The following is a 21496-nucleotide window of genomic DNA, read 5'->3' as shown; positions in this document are numbered from 1 at the left end:
AACAATACTCCAGAAAAAGAGCTAAACAAAATGGAAATAAGCAATCTATCAGATGCAGAGTTCCAAACAATGGTTATGAGGATGCTCAAGGAACTTAGGGAGGATGTCAGAAGCATAAAAAAGATCCATTCAGAAAGAAAGGATACACTAATTGAAATAAAGAACAATTTACAGAGAAACAACAGTAGAGTTGATGAGATCAAATCAATGACTTGGAGCACAAGAAAGCAAAAAGCAGCAAATCAGAACAAGATGAAAAAAGAATCCAAAAAAATGAGGACAGTGTAAACAGCCTCTGGGACAACTTCAAGAGGTCCACCATTAGCCTCATAGGGGTGCCAGAAGGAAAAGAGAAAGAGCAAGAAACTGGAAATCTATTTGAAAAAATAATGAAAGAAAACTTCCCCAATTTGGTGAAGGAAACAGACATGCAAGTCCTGGAAACTTGGGTCCAATCAAGTTGGACCCAAAGAGGTCCACCCCAAGACACATCGTAATTAAAATGCCAAAGGTTAAAATAAAGAGAGAATCTTATAAGCGGCAAGAGAACAACAGAGAGTTACCTACAAAGGAGTTTCCATAAGACTGTCAGCTGATTTCTCAAAAGAAACTGCAGGCAAGAAGGGACTGGAAAGAAGTATTCAATGTGATAAAAAGCAGGGACCTATATCCAATATTACTCTGTCCAGCAGAGCTATAATTTAGAATGGAAGGACAGATACAGTGCTTCCAAGACAAGGCAAAGTTAAGGAACTCATCATCACCAAGCCCTTATTACATGAAATGTTAAAGGGACTTATTCAAGAAAAAGATAAAAACTATGAACATTAAAATGACAACAAGCTCACAACTATCAACAACTAAATCTAAAAAATAAAAACAAAAACAAACTAAGCAAACAACAGGAACAGAATGATAGAAATGGAGGTCACATGGAGGGTTATCAGCAGGAACGGGGAGAGGGAAGAAAGGGGACAATGGTACAGGGTTCAAGAAGCATAGCTGGTAGGAACAAAATAGACAGAGGGATACTAAGAATAGCATAGGAAAGGGAGAAGCCAAAGGGAGAAGTCAATTCCCCTGCACCATGTACATGAACTAAGGGCATGCGGGGGAATTGTTGGAGGGAAGGAGGGTACCAAGCAGAAGAGGGCAAAGGAAAAAAAAAACTGGAAGAACTGTAACAGCATAATCAATAAATTATACTTAAAAAAATAAAACTATTGACTCTGTGATTTTCAGTCACAAAGAACCCCAAACACCTTCTTTTCTAGAGGTGTCTAACCTGTGGCCCATGGGCCACAGGCAGCCCAGGATGGCATTGAATGTGGTCCAACACAAAATTTTAAATTTACTTAAAACATTTTTTTATCAGTTTATGTTAGTGTTTGTGTATTTAATGTGTGGCCCAAGACAACTCTTCTTCCAGTGTGGGCCAGAGACCCAAAAGTTTGGACACCTCTATTTAGGCAGTTTGCCTCATTGCTTCATTACTATCATTTCAACCATGCTGTTGCAGAATATAGTAAATACCTTTGACCAGATACCACTTCCTTTTAGCAATGAAGAAGAAACTTCAGTGAACACTTGTTGATACAACTACTGTCTTCAAGAAATAAAATTAAGCTTTACTACAGTCTCCTACCACAGTTATACCCAGACAGACTATATCTGACAACCAAGTCATCACAGTAAAATGGCATTATTTTTAGTTTTTTATTTTTTAATTAATTTTTCACTTTAAATAATTTTTTATTTTTCAATTACAGTTCAGATAAAATATTATATTAGCCTCAAGTATACAACCCTGTGATTAGACATTATGTAACTTACTAAGTAATCACCCTGGTGAATCAAGGAGCCATGTAATGCCATATGTAGTTACTACAATATTGTTGAGTACATTTTGTATGCTATACGTTACATCCCCATGATTATTCTGTAACTATTAATTTGTACCTCTTAACCCCTTCTTCACCTTCTTTATCCATCCCCCCAAGTCCCCTTCCATCTGAAAACTGTCGAAATGTTCTCTGTATCTATGAGTTTTGTTTTTTTAGATTCCACATATAAGTGAAATCATATGACATTTGTCTTCCTTTGTCTGACTTATGTCACCAAGCATAATACCTTCTAGGTCCATCCATGTTGTTGCAGATGACAAGATTTCACTCTTTTTTTATGGCTTAGTCATATTCCATTGAACATATGCATCATTTCTTCTTTATCCATTCATCTATTGATGGACACTTAGGTTGCTTCCATATCTTGGCTATTGTAAATAATGCTGCAATGACTATGTGAATGTACATGTGTTTTTGATTTCCTGTTTTGCGTTTTGTGAAATCAACACCCAGAAGTGGAATTGCTAGGTCCTTCTTTGTCTCTTGTTATACACCCTTTGTTTCAAAGTCTATTTTGACTGGTATAAGTATTGCTACCACAGCGTTTTGTTTGTTCGTTTCCATTTTCATGAAATAACTTTTTCCACCCCTTTACTTTCAGTTTGTGTGTGCTTTTGATCTGAAGTGAGTCTCTTGTAGACAGCATATGTAAGGGGTTTGTATGGGTATCCAGTCAGAGGATGACATTATTTATAATTAAAAACAAACAAACAAACAAACAAACAATATAACCACCACTGATTTAGAAGACTGAAAACAAATGTGTCATGCTGGGACTAGAAGGCTGTAGCTCTCCCTCTCGCATGTTCGCCTCTGTACACTTCACACTTTCTTACTTAATTGCCCTGATACCTCCATGGTCAGCAGCCAGGAGCTATTTAAGCCATAGTTTACTAGTGATACTAATAGTGTGTTTTCAAGGTTAGCAGCCATAAGATGGCTGCATCTTGTGACACCTTCTCTTTCTGCATCATGTCACAAGAACTCAGGTAGAGGTTACCTGCTTTGGAGCAGATGTAGCTGGTCATCTCATTTTATATTCTACCTTCTTAGGCCAAATAAACATCTCAGATTGGACTGGAGGAAAGGTGGTAGGGGAGGGTGTTCACTCGGGCATCTGGGCCCAAATTTCATTCTCTAATCTATATTGGATTTGGGTGCTTCTCATGCTAATATCACAATGGTCATTTGTTTCCTATTTGGTTATGGTCCTTTCACCTACCGTCCTTGGTTGGTAAGTCTGTGAGAAGGAAGGAGGGAATGAAAAAGAAAATTCGAGCACTTATGGACCTCTTGCTATCTATGACACCATCTTTGCTGTTCTTGTAATTTTATTATTTTTTCTTTTTATTAAATTTACTGGGGTGACAATGGTTAAAAGGTTTCAAGTATACCTATAGGTTTCAAGTATTTATTTCCATGATACATGATCTTCATATTGCATTGCATGCCCACTACCAAAAGTCAACTCATCTTCTGTCACCATATATTTGACCACTTACCCTTGACTAACACACACACCTCACAACCCCCACCTCCCTTTGGCAAGCACCATACTATTGTTGGCATCTATGAGTTTTTGTTTGTTTTCTTGTTGTTCATTCATTTGTTGCTTGCAGTTTTATATTCCACATATGGGTGAAATCATATGGTTCTTAACTTTTTCTGTCTGACTTATTTTGCTTAGCATGGTATTCTCAAGATCCATCCATGTTTTCACCAATGACAGTATTTCGTCTCTTTTTATGGCTGAGTGGTATTTCATTATATATTTGTACCACATCTTCCTTAGCCAATCATCTAAATCCCAATGACATTCTTTAAAGAAATAGAACACAAATGATCAGATTTGTATGGAAACACAAAAGACTCTGAGTAGCAAAAGCAATCCTGAGGAAAAAGAACGAAGCTGTAGGTATCATACTCCCTGACTTCAAATTATACTATAAAGTGACAAATATCATAACAGCATGGTACTGGCAGAAACGCACACACACACCAGTGGAACAGAATTGAGAGCCAAGAAATATAACTACATGTATATCGGCAAATAACTTTCAATAAAGGAGCCAAAACATACAATAGAGAAAAGAAAGCCTCTTCAATGAATGGTGCTGGGAAAATTGGAAAGCTACATGCAAAATAATGAAACTTGACTACTGTTTGTCCCAAAGTACAAATATAAACTCAAAGTGAATCAAAGTCCTAAATATAAGAACTGAAATAATAAATTACATAGGAAAAAATATAGGTACTAAGCTTATGGACCTTCATCTCAGAGAAGATTTTATGAATTTGACCCTAAAGGCAAGGGAAGTAAAGGCAAAAATAAATAAATGGGACTATATCAAACTAATAAGCTTATTCACAGCAAAAGAAACAGACAACAAAACAAAAAGGCAACCAACTGAATGAAAGAAGACATTTGCAAACAACAGCTCTAACAAGGGGCTAATGTCCAAAATACATAAAGATCTCATACAACTCACCACTAAACAAACAATCCATTTAAAAAATGAGCAAAGGACCTGAACAAATACTTCTTCCAAGAAGGCATACAAATATCCAACAAATTTATGAAAGGATGTTCAACTTTGTTATTAGAGAAATGCAGATCAAAACTCCAATGAGACACCACCTTACACCTATTAGAATGCCCATTATCAACAAAACAAGTATTGAAGAGGGTGTGGAGCAAAAGAAAATGGTACAGCTAGTATGAAAAACAGCATGGAAGCTCCTCAAAAAATTAAGAATACAGCTACCATCAACACCTCTTGTGGATATCTACTTAGAAAATTTGAAAACATTTGTTCACAAAGACATATGTGTCCCTATGTTCACTGCAGCATTATTCAGTGGCCAAGACATGGGCACAACTGAGGGTGTCCTTCGATACCATCTTAATAGCACTGAAACTTCAATCTACCTCTCACAGCTCATGTGTATTTTCAAGATCAACTACATGAATCAGACTTTCCCCTGCAATGTGATAAATGCCACTTATGATTTGCTTTAATGGATATTAAGTAGATGACAGCAGTAGAAAAGTTGAATTGAAACGGTCCATAATTTTGGACTAATCTTACATCTTAAAGTGAATTTATGTGAAAATGCTATTACTAGACAGAAGAAAAATATAGTTTCAAATTGCAAATGATCTCCAATGCTTAGATAAAGATGAAGATGAACATTTTGGACAAAGTGATGCCTTTAAATATCTACACATCTGCTTAAGCCAAGTTACAAAGGAAGTGGGACTTTTCCTAAAATGCTGTTTATAGGTAAATTTTAATAAAAAGGACATGTTGAGAAAGTTCTGTATTACTCTACTTCCTAATGATGTGGCAGGGATGAGAGGATCCTCAAGGAAGGTATTCTGGAGTCACTTAACAAAGTGGATTTCATGCCCCTCCTGAATGACAGTGACTTGCACATCCTTTCATTTGTTTTTGGTTCTGTGGGATCTCAGCAGGGAAGTGCCAGGACTATTGGTATGTTACATTAGCAGTCCTCAGAATTTCAATTAATTTGGAAACTTCCAGAAATTATTTTTTCATCACTTGTTTTAAATGGATTAAAATGACTATGCCCTATACTTAATTTTCCAAAGGGAACAGAAAATATTTTGTTCAGTTTTATAATTTCACAATTATTCTATTATATAAAAGCAGAATAATTAGTTGTGAAGCTATAAAACTGAATGACTATAATTTTTAAAACTGCCATTAAGCAATTTCTCTCCTTACTTTAATTGGTTTCTATTAATTAGGGGTTTGCATATATAATTTTCTTTTTTTTTTCTTTTTTTATGAGCAATTCACTCTTTTTTAAAAAATATTTTATTTATTTATTTTTAGCGAGGGAAGGGAGGGAGAAAGAAGAGAGAGAAACATCAATGTGCGGTTGCTGTGGGCCGTGGCCTGCAACCCAGGCATGTGCCCTGACTGGGAATAGAACCTGTGACACTTTGGTTCGCAGCCCGTGCTCAATCCACTGAGCCACGCCAGCCAGGGCTTATAATTTTCATAAGGTAGTACAAATTAAGTATTGTGTGCAAATCATTTAATAACTGCAAGGAAAAAGTGAGATCACAAATAAGAGTATTTCCACAGGGTCCATGTAGCAGGAAGTCGAGCCACTGGGGAGAAATCTCTTTCCTTATGATTTTCTGAAAAGAATTCCCTTAAGGCAGCTCTTCCAGTCCTGTCCTTGTCATACAGCCAGAGTCTCCTGTGACAGGAAATCCCCAAGCAAAATTTTTGGAAGATGTTATTTGGAAGATGCTAGTTTTGCACCATTCAAAGGGACTGGCTTATCTGTCTTTGCTTATTTTGTGTGAGGCTCAAAGCGTGGGACCTAAATCTGACCTTTTTATTGATTAGATTAAGATGATGTGGAATCTCATGAAGGATCCCAATGTGCTGGGATATCGGCTCAGTGGAATGAAATTACTAGTGTAGTTAGAAGTGTGTAAGAGTTGTAAAATCAGTTTCTATTTTTTAAAATAAGTCTTTATCTGGAAAATAAATGAATAGTTTTGGTTCAATTAGGTGTATAATGTCATTGCCATATGAATCATATCAACCATATGACTCAACAATGAACACTGCAGAAAAATTTTAGCTCACTTATTAAGAACCAACCTGAATATTACATTGAATTAAAATTATTATAGCTAATGATAAGGTTGCCAAAGTAGCATTAAAAATATGGAATGCATAATTAAATTTGAGCTGTAGAGAAAAATGATAAATTTTTAGTTTAAGTATGTCCCACACAGTATTTGGGACATCATGAATGAAGTATGGCTGAATGGAGACTATTATAGCTTGGTAGGCAGGAGAGGCTAGATACAATTCAGAGCAGAACAGTGAATTTGATTAAGGAGAGAACTGAACAGAACTTGATGATGGTAAGCTTTGGGTGAGAACAGATGGGAAGAGGTTCAGTTTGGTCATGTGCGCAAAGATGAAAGATGCTAAGTTTGACTTTAGAGGATATTGTTTGAGTTGTCTAGTGATCTCCAAAAGATATTCAGTATTCAGCTAGATACACAGGCCTGAAGATCAGAAGAACACAGTCTGGAAGATATAATTTGTGAGTTATCTATCTAGTTGGCAAACGAAGCCTTTTGTGTATATGTTATCCTCTAGAAGAAATTTAGAGTGAGAATAGAGAGATTCTTGATGGGCTCCAACATCCATTTATGTAACTTATAAGCCAAGCCTTAGTGTTATATTTAATCTAGAGAGCTAAAGCATATTTTTTTAGATTTAAATAACTCATGTATACTTTTTTAAATAAAATATATTCAGGAGAAAGGGTATACAAAGAAGTAAGGTTTAAAAAGTAATTTGACAGTAAAAGTAATTCATATACACTACAGAAAATTTGTATGATATAGAACTGTTCAAGCAAGAAATTTTTAAAAATTATAAGTCCATGTCAGGATGCAACCACTATTAAGGTTTTGGGGGATTTATTTCTAGTCTGTGTTATTTATTGGTTTTTAAAAATCAGTATCAGGTCAGTCATTATATACTTTTATAATCTAATTTTTCACTTAAATATTGGGAATATTTCCCCCATATATTAAATACTCTTCTATATTATTTTAATGTGCCATCATATTTAATTTTATTAATGTGCCATAATTTATTTATGAAAAGATGATTGAAAAGTGACTCAAATTCTTCACAACTCTGAACATGTTAAATGAAGAATGACAACAAAATATTTTAGCAAGTGGGTGAATTAAAAAATACAGAATCTATGAATAATGAGGATTGACAGTATAAGGATAATTCATTTAGGAAGCTATAGAATGAAGAGTATCAGAATGGGCTAGCCATTCCTGATGCTATTTTGGCTCATTATCACAAAAACACCAGACAATACTCTTTATGGAGAGGAGTTTTCCCTTTCATCTTTTCTCATGTGTTCCGTAAATTCAACTTATGTACAAGGCATCAGGCTTGGCTCTGTTTAATAATCTCATAAAGTGCTTGTTATGACTATAAAACCAATCACTAAATTATAATTTGTGATCAAAGATGACCCTTAGCTTTTAAAATGTGCAGAATTGATAAAAAGAGAGAGGGATAAGAGGAAGGGGGTTTTAAAACTGCTGGCCTAAGGCAGACTTCTGTTAGAGCTGTATTTCAAGTTCATTCATTCAGGGGCTAAAGAGACACTCAGAATTAATGACTTTGTTCTCCATTTTCTTGAAGACTGAAAAAGTAATTAAAGTAGAGCGAGTAAATAAACACAATTAAATATACTTTGTTTATCAAGGTAAAGCCTAAAAATGTTCTAAGGTTGGTCATACAAAAGGGCAATGTGTTCTCTCAAATATGAGAATGAGAACAAAATCACCTACCCATAAATGTACATGAACTTAACTACACTGCTAGCATTGACGGACCTTCTTTAGTTTGAATTAACCATGTTGCTCAGGTCCCTTCCCCTTCTATTTTGATCAGCTGCTTACTTACATGTCCTAAGACCTGTGATGGCACAATCAACTAAGAAGGAGAGAACAGAGGCTCATAATAAACTCCCTGGTGGTAAATATGTTTTTAAAATGAGAATATTTTGATGTGGCCCATCTGATGTGGCATTTGACTTAGTCTTCTTAACACAGACAAGTAAATTTGAAACACTACTGTTTCACAACCAAGCACTGGGTACAACAAATATTTCTTATCTTTACCCCATTCTGTACCCCATCTGATGCTGTGGGTCAGGATTGCAGTGAGAGTCAGGAATAAGGCTTCCATGACATTTAGGGCATGCATGATGCTTAAGAATAGGGTAAGTGAGGGATGCAAAGTACAGCATAGGGAATACAGTCAATAATACTGCAAGAAACATGTATCATGCCAGGTGGGTACTGGAATATTTTGTAAAATATATAACTGTCTAACCACTATGCTGTACATCTGAAACCAACACTAAATAATACTGAAAGTTAAAATAAAAAAAGAATAAGGTAGCCTTGGCTAATGTAGCTCTGTGGATTGAGCGCCAGCCAGTCTGAGAACTGGCAGGGCACAAGTTCGATTCCCAGTCAGGGCACATGCCTGAGTTATGGGCCAGGTTCCAAGTTGGGGGTGTGTGAGAGGCAACTAATTGATTTCATACATGTTTCTCTCCCTCTCTTTCTCCCTTCCTTCCCCTCTCTCTAAAAATAAATAAATAAAATATTTTTTAAAAAAAAGAATAGAGTAAATGCTAATATCTCTTCAAGATCCTGATTTCAATTCTTCTGGACAAATACTCAGAAGTTTCCTCAAATTTTGGAAACTCCACACTGTTTTGCATAACAGCTGCACCATTTTGCATCCCCACCAGCAGTGGGCAAGGGTTCCAATTTCTCCACATCCTCACTGACATTTGCCTCTTGCTTATGCTAAGTGAAATAAGCCAGTAAGACAAATACTGCATGATTCCACTTACATGAGGTATCTAATATAATCAAACTGATAGAATCAGAGTGGAATGGTGGTTGCTTGGAGTTGGGAGTATGGGGAAATGGGCATAAAGTTTCATTTAAGCAAGGTGACTAACTTCTAGAGTTCTGCTGTATAACACTGTACCTGTATTCAACAATATTGTATTGCCCACTTAAAATTTTGTTAAAAAATTATATCTCATGTTGTGTTCTTACTACAACATACTGAAGACTAGGGTAAGTACATCTCTTGTCCATATCAACTGGGAATTCTTTTTTAAAAGCTGACTGATAAAAGGCTTGTTTTTGGAGTGTGTTAAAACAAACATTCTAAGCCCTGGCTGGTGTAGCTCAGTGGATTGAGCATGGGCTGCGAACCAAAGCATCACAGGTTCAATTCCCAGTCAGGGCACATGTCTGGGTTGCAGGACAGGTCCCCAGTGGGGGCCACGTGAGAGGCAACCACACACTGATGTTTCTCTCTCTCTTTCTCCCTCCTTTCCTCTCTCTAAAAATAAATAAATAAAATCTTAAAAAAAAAACATTCTCTTAACCCCAAAACATATCTAGAGTTTAGTTTTACAAAAATTTCAACTGCATTTTTGCAAAATTTCACATTAATAAAACAATTTGTTAAATATGTCAATTATATCACAATTAAAAATAGTTAAGTATTACTTACACAGATCTTTTATTATTTCCATCTATATAAATCTCAAAAGACAAAATTACACTCATAAATTTAAAGGCATAATACTTATAGTAACATATTTATTTCTTTGTTGAAAGCAATTTGGCTTACCTAGACATAGGATTCCAGATGACATGACAAATCAAGTTCAAGAGTCACTTCACAAGGCTGGTTCCTTCTGCTCTAATTATAACCCTACTGCTCCGAGTATCCCAACTGCAGTTAGCCCTGTTTAAGATTTTGTGAAAGCTGCCCTTATTTCTAGACTAGAAAGAAAAAGTAAAAGAAAAGGATCGCTTTACTGCTGCAACAGATCACAACAAAAATGATGTGGAGAAAATAATGGACTATTTACACTTGCCATCTTAGGGCAAAAGCATTTGAATTTTTTGTTTTCAAAAGTGATTTATTTTATTTGCCAGGAAACAGGTATGTGTTTTCATTAGGGATATTGTTGGAAGATCCCTGCAAAGAAAAACATCTGCATTATTATCACAACTGTCAGGAAAATTATGCGGAGTGCAAGGCAGTCAATGCCACTTGTCTTAGGCAGCAGAGATGCTAACTCACTAAAAAGCCCAGACCTGAGAATGAACTAAACTTCACTTAACGTCTGAAAGTGATATGCTGGGTTTGATTACAGAATGTAAGAAGACATAAAAATTGCAACATCTTTATATGAAAATATTCCACAGGATACTTTCTTTCTGGAAGAAAATGTAGGTCAGTTTTATCCACATGGAGGATAATATGAACCTGGATGCATTATCAGCCTGTCCCCTTAGGCACGACAAAAATCTGCCTTTGTATGTCCATATCCTTCAAATTCAATCCTGTAAGAACCTCCATTTTGGGGTCAGGGGAGCTCACAAAGTTTTAATTAGGTTGAAGTACTTCATTACTCTCTCCCCTCCATCAGGTAAATACTATCAATTCAGATGGATGCAAAGAATCTCTCTCAGCCAAGGATTATTCCTGTCACAGTGCCCATTCATTTTTATCAAAGGTAACTGTCAGCATAACTTGGAATTACAGAAAAGCAATCTGCTGATTTCATGCCTATAACTCTACAGAGTCCTCTTTATGTTCTTACTGTGTATGTAGATGCATATTTTAAAAAGTCTTTTAATGAAAAAACAGGATTGGATAGTCACTTTTCTCATCTGCTAAGCATATTATCCCTCTGTAGTATAATATTAAGGAAAGTCTACACTGATATGACCAATGAAATGCAAAACTCATTCATCTGTCAATTTCCCAGGCTCATTTTTTAAACTCAGAGGCCTACCCTGCTGTCTATGAGACTAGGGATAGCTGCTTATGCTGCCTCTGTCCAGTTTTTCTTATCTCACCTGAAGACAAGCAGGGAATCAAAGACCTAGCCCGGTGACCGAGCAGTGGAGAAGAGGGAAGGGATCAATGAGGATGGTGCCATATCAGGTACATTTCCCCCCAAACTGGAAGTCTTCTCTGGTAGCTGTCATATTGGATCATGATGCAGTGTGATCACAAACAGCATCATGACTGAGGGTTCCAAAAATAGCCCCTCTTGGACTGCAAGGTGACTCCGAGATTCTCAGCACCATCCGGAGTCCAAGGCATTGTATTTTTGTGAAAGTGTGACAAGAGAAACAAGCCGCTGCCCTCTGGCTCTTAGAGAGGAGGACGGACTGGTGAGTCACACCTCTGTGACCACTACCCTTAAGAGATAGGTGACGAGAAGGTCCCCTTCTCAAAATGAGAGTAGAAAATGCTTCTGTAAATTGGCTGAGTGTTAGAGAAATGTTGCCAGGATTCACAGTGAGCTATTAGGGTTGTTGCCTATATCTCCACAAGTGAAGTGTAGAGTCACTGTGCACCATTTCATAGATTGTTTCTTAAATTCAACATTACAATAACCATGGACCAGGCAAAAGATAAGGTATCAGAGGGTCTAAATCTAGGATTCACCTGTGGTTAAAAAAATTTGTGTGTGTGTGTGTGTGTGTGTGTGTGTGTGTTTGGGGGGATTTGCAACAACCGACAAGGATAACCAATCTTCCTTTCTTAATATCATGCCTAAGAGAAACCAATATTTGTTTCTATTATGTCAACACATTCTTCAAGGAACAAATGTAATAATGATGGAAAGATTCTGTCACTTTTAATTATTTTACATAAATTAGAATTTAGGGTATTAAATAGATACAAAGCTTTATAAAAGGGAATAATCGGTAAGACTTCAAAGAGTAGCAGGTACTACTTGGCTGCATCATAATATGGTTCAGTTCAATGGCTGAGTGACCGACTGAGAGTTCCTCTGAAAATCGCGAAAGCCTTTTCCTGACTCTTCATTGTTTGTTTTTTTAATCCAGTGTAGCTACTCAAATGAATAATACTTTTAGTTCATTTTTTTTTACTTTAAATTGTTTTTCAGTTAGGAAGTACTCAGATGGAAATAACAAAAAACAAAATTCAAAATGGCTCCTACCAGATGGTTCGCAAATGTGGCTGCATAATGGAATCACCTGGGGATCCTTAAAATATACTGATGGCTGGCTCCCACCCAACATTCTGATCAAATTACAACAGGGTAAGAGCTGGGCAGCAGGATTTTTCAAAGCACTCAGGTGACTCCCACGTGCCATAAAGTTTGGAAACCACTGACTCGTGCACTGAGAATAGCTAATAACAAGAAAATTAAAGGTAAGGCGAATCTGGAGAGTTAGTTTAGGGATTTAATCTTGTCATCAAGGACCCAGGTCTTTCCTCCTCTGGAATGCTCAGAAAGTGAGCTCTCTCTGTGGAGGCTTGTTCTCCTTGTGGTACTCAAAGACCGTCATATTTCCAAAAATCACATCCAGACGAGACAATATCCAATAGAAGTATGGGAACTATCTGTTTCCATGTCTCTTTCAAAAACTATTTCTCAGAAACCTGTCATTGGACATCCACTCTTGGTACACCAGCAAGATCAGAGTCATGTCCCCCCACCCTATCAAACTAATCACTCACAACAGGCTCAACACTGGGGCACCCGCCTTACATTAAGCCCATCAGATTTAGCTGAGATTAGGGTCACCCTTTCCTAAATCATGTGGAATGTAGGGATGAAGAGGTAAGGGGTGTAGGCACCTGAATAAAAACATATTTCTGCCAGTTAGAAAGTAAAAGATGCTGTCTGGTAGGAAATATAGAGTATCTATCTGCTCTATCCTTCTCTGCATATTCTACCCCATTCCATAGCTTGCCATCTACTTTGAAGTCTTATATAAGACTTCCGTGAACTTTTTTCTTACACTCCTCTCTTCATACGAACATTATGCTCCATAAAAGGAGAATCATGATCACATCAGGGCTCAGAGGAATATCAACAGGAAATAACCCCATGCTTGAAACATGTCTCCTTAGTGTAAGGGCTTCTAGTAAATTTCAATAGTTTTTAATTTACAGTTTGCGAGTATTTGCAATCCACCCCCCTCAGGCTCAGAAGTGTGTGAAAAAATTCTTTTGCAAGTGTTTTATATTACCAATTTAACAGATAAGCAGTATTTTGATTTACATTTAAGTATACTTCAGATTTACAGTCCACACAAAAATACTTAACCCTGAAGTGTTACTACACTGAGAGCAAAAACAAAGAGAAAGCTAGAAGCAGCTATTTTAAGCCTCTCGTAGTGAAATGATGGATGGTTACCAAGATGACTACACCTTGGTCAAATTTCTTCTCTCTGATAGTAAAGCTGCCTCCACAGAAGTGCAACAGGAATCACGGGAGGCCGTCTGCCTAGCGTCAAGGTAAGTATTCACAAAGTTCTTGCAGTGCATCAGAGTTTGCCCACTCAAGGATAAAGGGACATCGACCATGCTGGTAAGAGAGGAAAGAAACTGACAGGAGTTATACCTCTCTTCATAGCTATGTGTTATTTGTCTTCTGATATAATTTAGGTCAAAGTTCCTGGGAACTAATTAATTCAGAAACCAGGAAGTGGCTAGAATCTCATTTAACTGTCCCCTGACAGAAAGATCTGAAACGCTGCCTGCCAAACTGCTCAGCAGACCCATCGCTCAGCTTTCACTAAGTGAGCACATTTGACCTGTTGGATAAGATCACTGAGGCCAGTACTTGCCTCTGGGCTGGTTTCACAAAGGGTTCCCATAAGTCATAATCACTACCAGGTAGCAGTACAGGCTTACCCTTGAGGAAATCCTAAGCAGAGACTGTTCTTCAGGGTCAAAAACCAGACCCACGCATCTCGACGGCTCTGCACTTGACACTTAAAGGTAGAAAACAACATGATACCCAGTCTAAACAATGAAACCATTGCCAGCAAGAACACAAGGAAAAGCATAACATGAAGCTAAGGTGGCCTGAATTTTGGTTTAGATGGTGAAAAGTCAATGGCATTTAGCAATTAAAACCAAGGTTATATTAAACTTTACAAAGAAAAAAATCTCACGTAGGTTCATGAAGACAAATAAGCAGAAGCTCACGAAGCTAAACTGAAGGTTTCATGGGAACTGAATTTGGTATTTAACACACATGTGTTTTCTAGTCACATAAATATGAAGGGGAACCCCCCCAAAACCTGGAATTATCTTCTGGAAGGTAGGCCTCTTGTAGTACAGTCTTCCCCATCTAGGTGAGTGTTCCAGGAAGCCATCTGTATCAGTGTACCAGCTGGCATTGTTGTAAGAGGCTGTGTTTGGCTTCAGTGAATTTTTTTTTGAAGACTCTTTCAATGCATTTGCCCGTTTCATGCTGGGTGATTTATGAGTGCACCTGCCCACACCAGGCTAAGCGTTCATCAGTTTTTGACCAAAAATGTCATGACCGCTGTGCTCCACTCTCCCTATTCACCCAACCTTGCCCTAAGCTATTTTTTTGTTTGTTTGTTTGTTTGGTTCTCTGGATGAAAAAAGTCCTCAAAGGGAAACATTTCACCAATGTGGAAGAGGTGAAGCAAAAATGGAAGAAGCACTAAAAGGCATCAAAATTGATGAGTTCAAAAACTGTTTTTAGCCCTGGCTGGTGTGGCTCAGTGGGTTGAGAGCTGGTCTGTGAACCAAAAGGTCACAGGTTCAATTCCCAGTCAGGTCACAACCCAGGTTGTGGGCCAGGTCCCCTGTAGGGAGTGCACAAGAGGCAACCATACATTGATGTTTCTCTCCTTCCCTTCCCCTCTCTCTAAAACTAAATAAATAAATAAATAAAATCTTAAAAAAACTGTTTTTAGCAGTGGAAAAAATGTCTTGATTGGTGTATTACCTCAAAGGGAGAGTACTTTGAAGGTGATTGAAGTTTAAACATATAAGGATAAATACACAATTCTTAATAAATAAATTCTAGGGCTTTTTTTTATTGTCCCTCGTAGAGCATTTCACTCTGAATCAGAGAATTCCCTGGGGCAGGGGAGTACTCTGTGGACTCCCAGATGAGTCTGCCCCTCCTACCCAATTCAATACCCAGAGGTTTGGGCTGAAAACACTGTTTATTGGCACGCTCAGATTTTTTTAAAATCATATTACAGGTGTCCTTGGAATAGACATATTCTTAATTTTAAAAGTGTTGGAAGTCATTTCACTAAATAACATATTTTTAAAGATTCTAAAAAGTAGATGGCCATACAACCATATATACTTGTATAGTTAGAAACTTAAATAACTATACAGCTACCAGAAGCATAACTTAACTGAGTTATGTCTAAGGTAATATATTTTTGCAAACTGTCTTCAGTCTAAGAGAAAGCTACACTTGAATGCTCTCAAATCTGGCCCATGGGGTTCTGAGAGTAAGTGGGCCTGAATTATAGAACAGGGTGGCATGTAAATCAATCTTCTAAAGTAAAAAATTATAGAATCAAATATTTCCAGTGAGCATTTCTCATGAACTCTGGAATTTGTGAAGAGGTAAATAGATAATTTAAAGAATAGGAAACCATGCTGTATGAAGAAAATGAAAGGATATGTGAATGATTAAGTTAGAGAGAGGAAACGATAAATTGTAAGACTCCAGGAACTTTTGCTAACTCCTAATAGATTTGAGATCTCTCTTAGAATTTCAGTGTATAAAGAATTGCCCATCAGTTATAAATGTACAAATGACAAAGAATACATGATGGAAATCCAATCCTGTACTTGGGACAACTGGTACCTCTCTTCATGGTAGAAAAAGCTGCCCCTTCCTCAAAGTAGGATCATCTGTCAGGAAATTGTAATAAACATTCAAATCCAGATGACCATGAAAAAAAAATGGCGTCCCTGAAGTGTGCAGTGCACAATCTTGCTTGGTGCCCTTGAGAAGCTCCAGATGAATTACTGAAGTAACAACAGTCTCCTCTTCAATAAGAAAAGGGGTAATCCTGCCAGTCCAGGTGATCAGAACTGATGCTATGTACAAATCCTAAACAAGACCTGGGCTGGGGCTGGAGGACAAGCAGTGCTTGAAATGAGCAGAAGTGAGGAGCAAAGCAGGAATGGAGGACTGAGGAAATGTCCCAAAGATGCACTAAATCACAACTGTCATCACAAACATCTACTAAGTGTTCGGAACCATCAGCTATAGCCTACTGGGAGATCACAAAGGGACATGAAGTCTCTTGTAACTAAACATGATGAGGACAATAGTTGTTGAGCCAAGACCAGGGTCAGACTATGTACATCAGAGTCATGCAATTCCCTGAGAGCTCTTCCAGGTGCTAGCTACCAATTGAAAATTAGTATTTCTTTACACAGGGAAAATATTTTTGTTGCACTATTATAGGCACATGCAGATTCACTAATTATGCACCTCATGTATCTTTGTGCATAATGACTATAAATATGATGCATTTGTATTATTTTCAGCAGTAAACAGGATTCTAAAATTTTATTCATATACCTTAGGAAAGGTCAATGGAAAATTCTGCTTTGGGAAAAGCATTCACATAGAAATAATCTAAGTCCAAGGTCATTTAACTAGTAACTAGAATTAAAGCATCTTAGGCTAAAAACAGGGAGGAAGAGTGTACCCATCTAATTCAGCTTCTTTCCTGCTTCCAGACAGTACAAACATAAGGCAGTGGGATGAGAAAACGTAAAGAGAACATGTCAGCGGTTCCTTGCTTTTTAAGGGCCACATGAAAGAGAAGGGAAGGGGGGGAGAGTGGGAAACAAGAGATGTCTCTCACAGTTAGCACACAACATAGAGTGAATTTATTTCCTAAATAACTTACTACATTAAAGTAAAATTATATATATTGAACTGCAGTATCTGAATGATATCTCTGAAAGTTCATATCTCTGTTAGCAGAGGAAGTCAACAAGCTTAATTACAATGCAATGTCTTTTAAATCCAATGAAAGTTTTATATATTCAAATTAGCTATTGTATTGAGGAAATACTCTCTTTTCACTCTTTTTTAAAGCTGCCAGTATGTACATCAATACAAAATACACTGAAATATAGCTCAATAAGCACATGTTTTTCTAACAATTATATATACTGCTTTTCTAAGAGGAAATCAGTATTTGTAAACACCTAAACATTGCAGTAAATACACAGAATAGCCAGATAAATAATTAACTTATAAATATTTTTCTTATAAGCTCATGTTTAATTAAGCATCCACTGTAAAAGATTTTTTCAACATTAAATGTAAATATGTGATGGTCAAAAACTTTCTGGAATCTTATTATAAATGAAGAAATATAAATTTTTTTTATCATTGGGAATTGAATGAAAGCAAATGATCATTTTGTCTTCTATCAAATGAAAATGTTTTAATATTATTCAATATTTATTTTTCTGACTAGTAAATCATTATAACTATTTAGCTAACTAAAACTAAAAATAGAATAAATGTTCTAAGATTTTCTTTTTACTAAGCCATAACTTAACAGGACCCAATTTTTTATTATATAGAAATTCAATTTAGACTTCTTGTCAAGATGGTGCCACTGGCAGACATGGTTTGACTATTTGCACAACCACATCAAAATTACAACTAAAATACAGAATAACCACACTCAGAACCATCAGAAATCAAGCTGAATGGAAGTCTAACAACTATGCAATTAAAAAAACCTTGTCCATCCAGACTGGTCGGTGGGGTGCAGATATGAAACAGGCTGGTCCCTCACCCATGTGTGATAGATAAAAATTCTGGAGGGATATCTCAGGAGCAAGGAATCCCAGCCCCACACCAGGCCTCCTAGCCCAGGGTTCCAGTGTCAGGGAGATAAGTACCTACAACTTCTGGCTATAAAAACCAGCGGGGATCAAGTTAGTGGAAGAAACTGCTGGAACCCCAAGCAGTTTCCCTTAAAGAACCCACACGGCCTCACCTATTCAGACTCACTCCCTGTGACTTCCAGCACTGGAGTAGCAGCTTGAAAGGCACCAGTGGCATACAGGGCAAAACTGAAGTGTATGGTATCAAGGTTAGCAGAGGCCATTGTACCTTTTCTAAATCCTACACCATGGGGCCTGCAGGCTGGTGCAATATTTGAGACCCCATCAACCTGGCTAATACTGTTTGACTCACCTTGGAAGATCCCCAGAGACACTGCCCCACCCAACTTATAGGCCCACCCAAGCTGCTTTTCCATATGAAAGGCTGGTCTTAGCTCATGCTTCACATTTTCCTAAATCCTCTCAAACAAGCTACAGGTGTCCTCAGTGAGACCGAGGCCTCACCTGGGAATCTCCAAGTCTGGTGCAAATATCACTCAGCTGCAGATAGCTTTGTAGCTCAGGCAGGGTGGCCCCGACAAAAACACAGGTGGAGCCTGATCTTAGCCTTCACCACCCAGGAAACCTCAGGGCCAGTGCAACCAGTGGACAGCTACAGACCACTTTAGAGCACCACCACCCTGCCTCTATACAGCTGATCCTTCACGGATGGTAGAGGTTGGTAGTGACATGGTCCCAGTCAGTTCTTGCTGCTGACTGGCCTGGGTAAATCCCTCCCATTGACCTGACAATAGTAACCAAGGCTCAACTACAAGCAGAGAGTATACTCTGCTCACATGAAGGGCACACCTTGAGTACCCAGCTTGGATGATAAAGGAGGCTATGCCACTGGACCCTTCAGGACACTTACTACATTAGGTCACAGAATCAAAATGTGGAATCCAAGCAGCTCTACCTAATACATAGAAATAAACACAGGGAGGCTGTCAAAACAAGGAGACAAAGAAATACGGCTCCAATGAAAGAACAGATCAACACTCCAGAAAAGAGCTAAACAAAATGGAGATAAGCAATCTATCAGATGCAGAGCTCCAAACAATGGTTATGAGGATGCTCCAGGAACTTAGTGAGGACCTCAACAGCATAAAAAATATCCAGTCAGAAAGAAAGGATACACTAATTAAAATAAAGAACAATTTACAGGGAAACAACGGTAGAGTGGATGAAGCCCAGAATCAGTTCAATGATTTGAAACATAAGAAGGAAAAGAAAGATGGATGCAAAGAGGCCCACCCCAAGACACATCATAATTAAAATCCTGAAAGCAGCAAGAGAAAAGCGGGTAGTTACCTAAGGGAAGTTTCCATAAGACTGTCAGCTGATTTCTCAAAAGAAACTTTGCAAACTAGAAGAGATTGTCAAGAAATATTCAATGTCATGAAAAGCAGGGACCTACATCCAAGGTTGCTCTCTACCCAGCAAAGCTATCATTTAGAATTGGAGGGCAGATAAAGAGCTTCCCAGTTAAGAAAAAACTAAAGGAGTTCATCATCAGCAAGCCATTATTATACAAAATGTTAAATGGACTTATTTAAGAAAAAGAAATCAAAACTATGAAGAATAAAATGGCAAAAATACATATCTATCAACAATTTAATCTAAAAAAACAAACTAAGCAAACAAGAAGAACAGAGACAGAATCATGGATATGGAAAGTGTATTGCCAGATGGGAGGTGAGTGTGGGGGAAAAGGTGAAAAGGTGAGGGGATTAAGAAATACAAGTAAGTAGTTACAAAACAGCCATGGGGAGGTAAAGTGTAGTATAGGAAATGGAGAAGCCAAAGAACTTACACACATGACCCATGGACATGAACAATGGTGGGGGGTGGCCTGAGGGGGCTGGGGTGTGGTGGGTGGAGGGAGCAAAGGGGGAACAATCAGGACAACTGTAATAGCATCATTAATAAAAATAATTTAAAAAATGACTAAGGACAAAAATATGAAATAAAATAAAATATACATAGGAAAAAAAGAAATTCAAATTGGGGAAATTCACTTGCATAGTCACATGTTCTAATATGCATACACTTCAATTTGTCTTTGTACTTGGCAATGCAAATATTATAAAGCCATAAGGATCATAATAGTCAATTCATTTTGTTTTTATTTTTATACTGTGAAGATTGAATTGGTATTTTAAATGGACTCTTTACTTCCCAAGTTTATCTTTTCTAAAATGAAAATCTAAGTATTAAGTATAACTCAGTGGTTCTACTACTTTCAGTCCATAAGTCATGGGGATCTCGAACATTTCTGCCTCAGCTGTAATAGTGTGCCAAAATTAATTAAGGCAAATGCACATTCTAAATGATTCTCTTCCTCTGAATCATTGTTTGAGTAATTGCCTATGCTTGACAAGGTATTTTGCATTAAGTTCAGAATGTGATTTGAATCACACTCATTATAAAATCTTCAAGCATAATAATTAATACATTATTGTCCTCTCACAGAACTATCTTCAAACACTGAAAATATTTATTACTGGTGAAAGAGGAAAAAAAATGGTGGCAGAGAAGGAGGATATATGCGTATATCCTCCCAGAACCAAACTGGAAATAAAATTAAAGCAAAGACTGGACACCTGAAATAAACCAACGACTACCTGAAAAAGAGGGTTTTAACCAAGGATGAGAAAAAAAACAAAACAAAACACCAAGACCTGTAGGCAGGGTGAGGTCCTTAAAGAGGCCTGCTCAGGAGGGCGGTAGGCTGAAGTGGTGGTGCAGCTGTGGGAGTTTCCCCCTGAAAGGAGAGAAGCAGGGACCGCAAACCAGGCTCCTAAGCACAGAATGCCAGTGCTGGGATCAGCAGACCACATAGCACCCAGAGGTGAAAGGCCACAGTGTTTGTCTCTACTGAGGGAAGACGACCTGCTGGAGACAAATCCAATATTCTTTTTTTTTTTTCTTAAGTCTTGTATGGGCCAAAGCACAGGTCTCATGTTCACAACCACTCATCTTGGGTCCCAGCAAAGGGAAGGCAGTGTGGACTGCAGTCTGGAGTGGGAGGCGCTGGGGGGTGATGTGGGGGACAGACTGTGGGGCTTTCTGTGCCACAATATACCTGGATTCTGCAGCAGCCATCTTGATTGAGAAGAGCAAGCCCCTCCTAGGGAGAAAGCAATTTCCTTTCCCTGTGGGATATTGCTCATCCCACTCACCCTCTCTGCAATCCCACTGCCTCCATCCTGATCTTTTTTTCTTACTTTTATGTAGTTTATTCAGATTTTGTTT

At 37.7% G+C, this 21496-nt stretch overlaps 1 protein-coding gene across 3 annotated transcripts in view; it reads right to left on the bottom strand.

Moving 5' to 3' along the window:
* The window catches only part of LIN7A (lin-7 homolog A, crumbs cell polarity complex component), a 154426-nt gene that overhangs the window by 54295 nt on the left and 78635 nt on the right, over nt 1–21496 (bottom strand). The gene's annotated exons all lie outside the window — the stretch shown is intronic.

This window comes from Phyllostomus discolor, chromosome 2 (assembly GCF_004126475.2).
Source record: "Phyllostomus discolor isolate MPI-MPIP mPhyDis1 chromosome 2, mPhyDis1.pri.v3, whole genome shotgun sequence".
In the NCBI taxonomy this organism is placed as follows: Eukaryota; Metazoa; Chordata; class Mammalia; order Chiroptera; family Phyllostomidae; genus Phyllostomus; species Phyllostomus discolor.
This window is presented reverse-complemented; position numbering and strand designations above follow the sequence as displayed.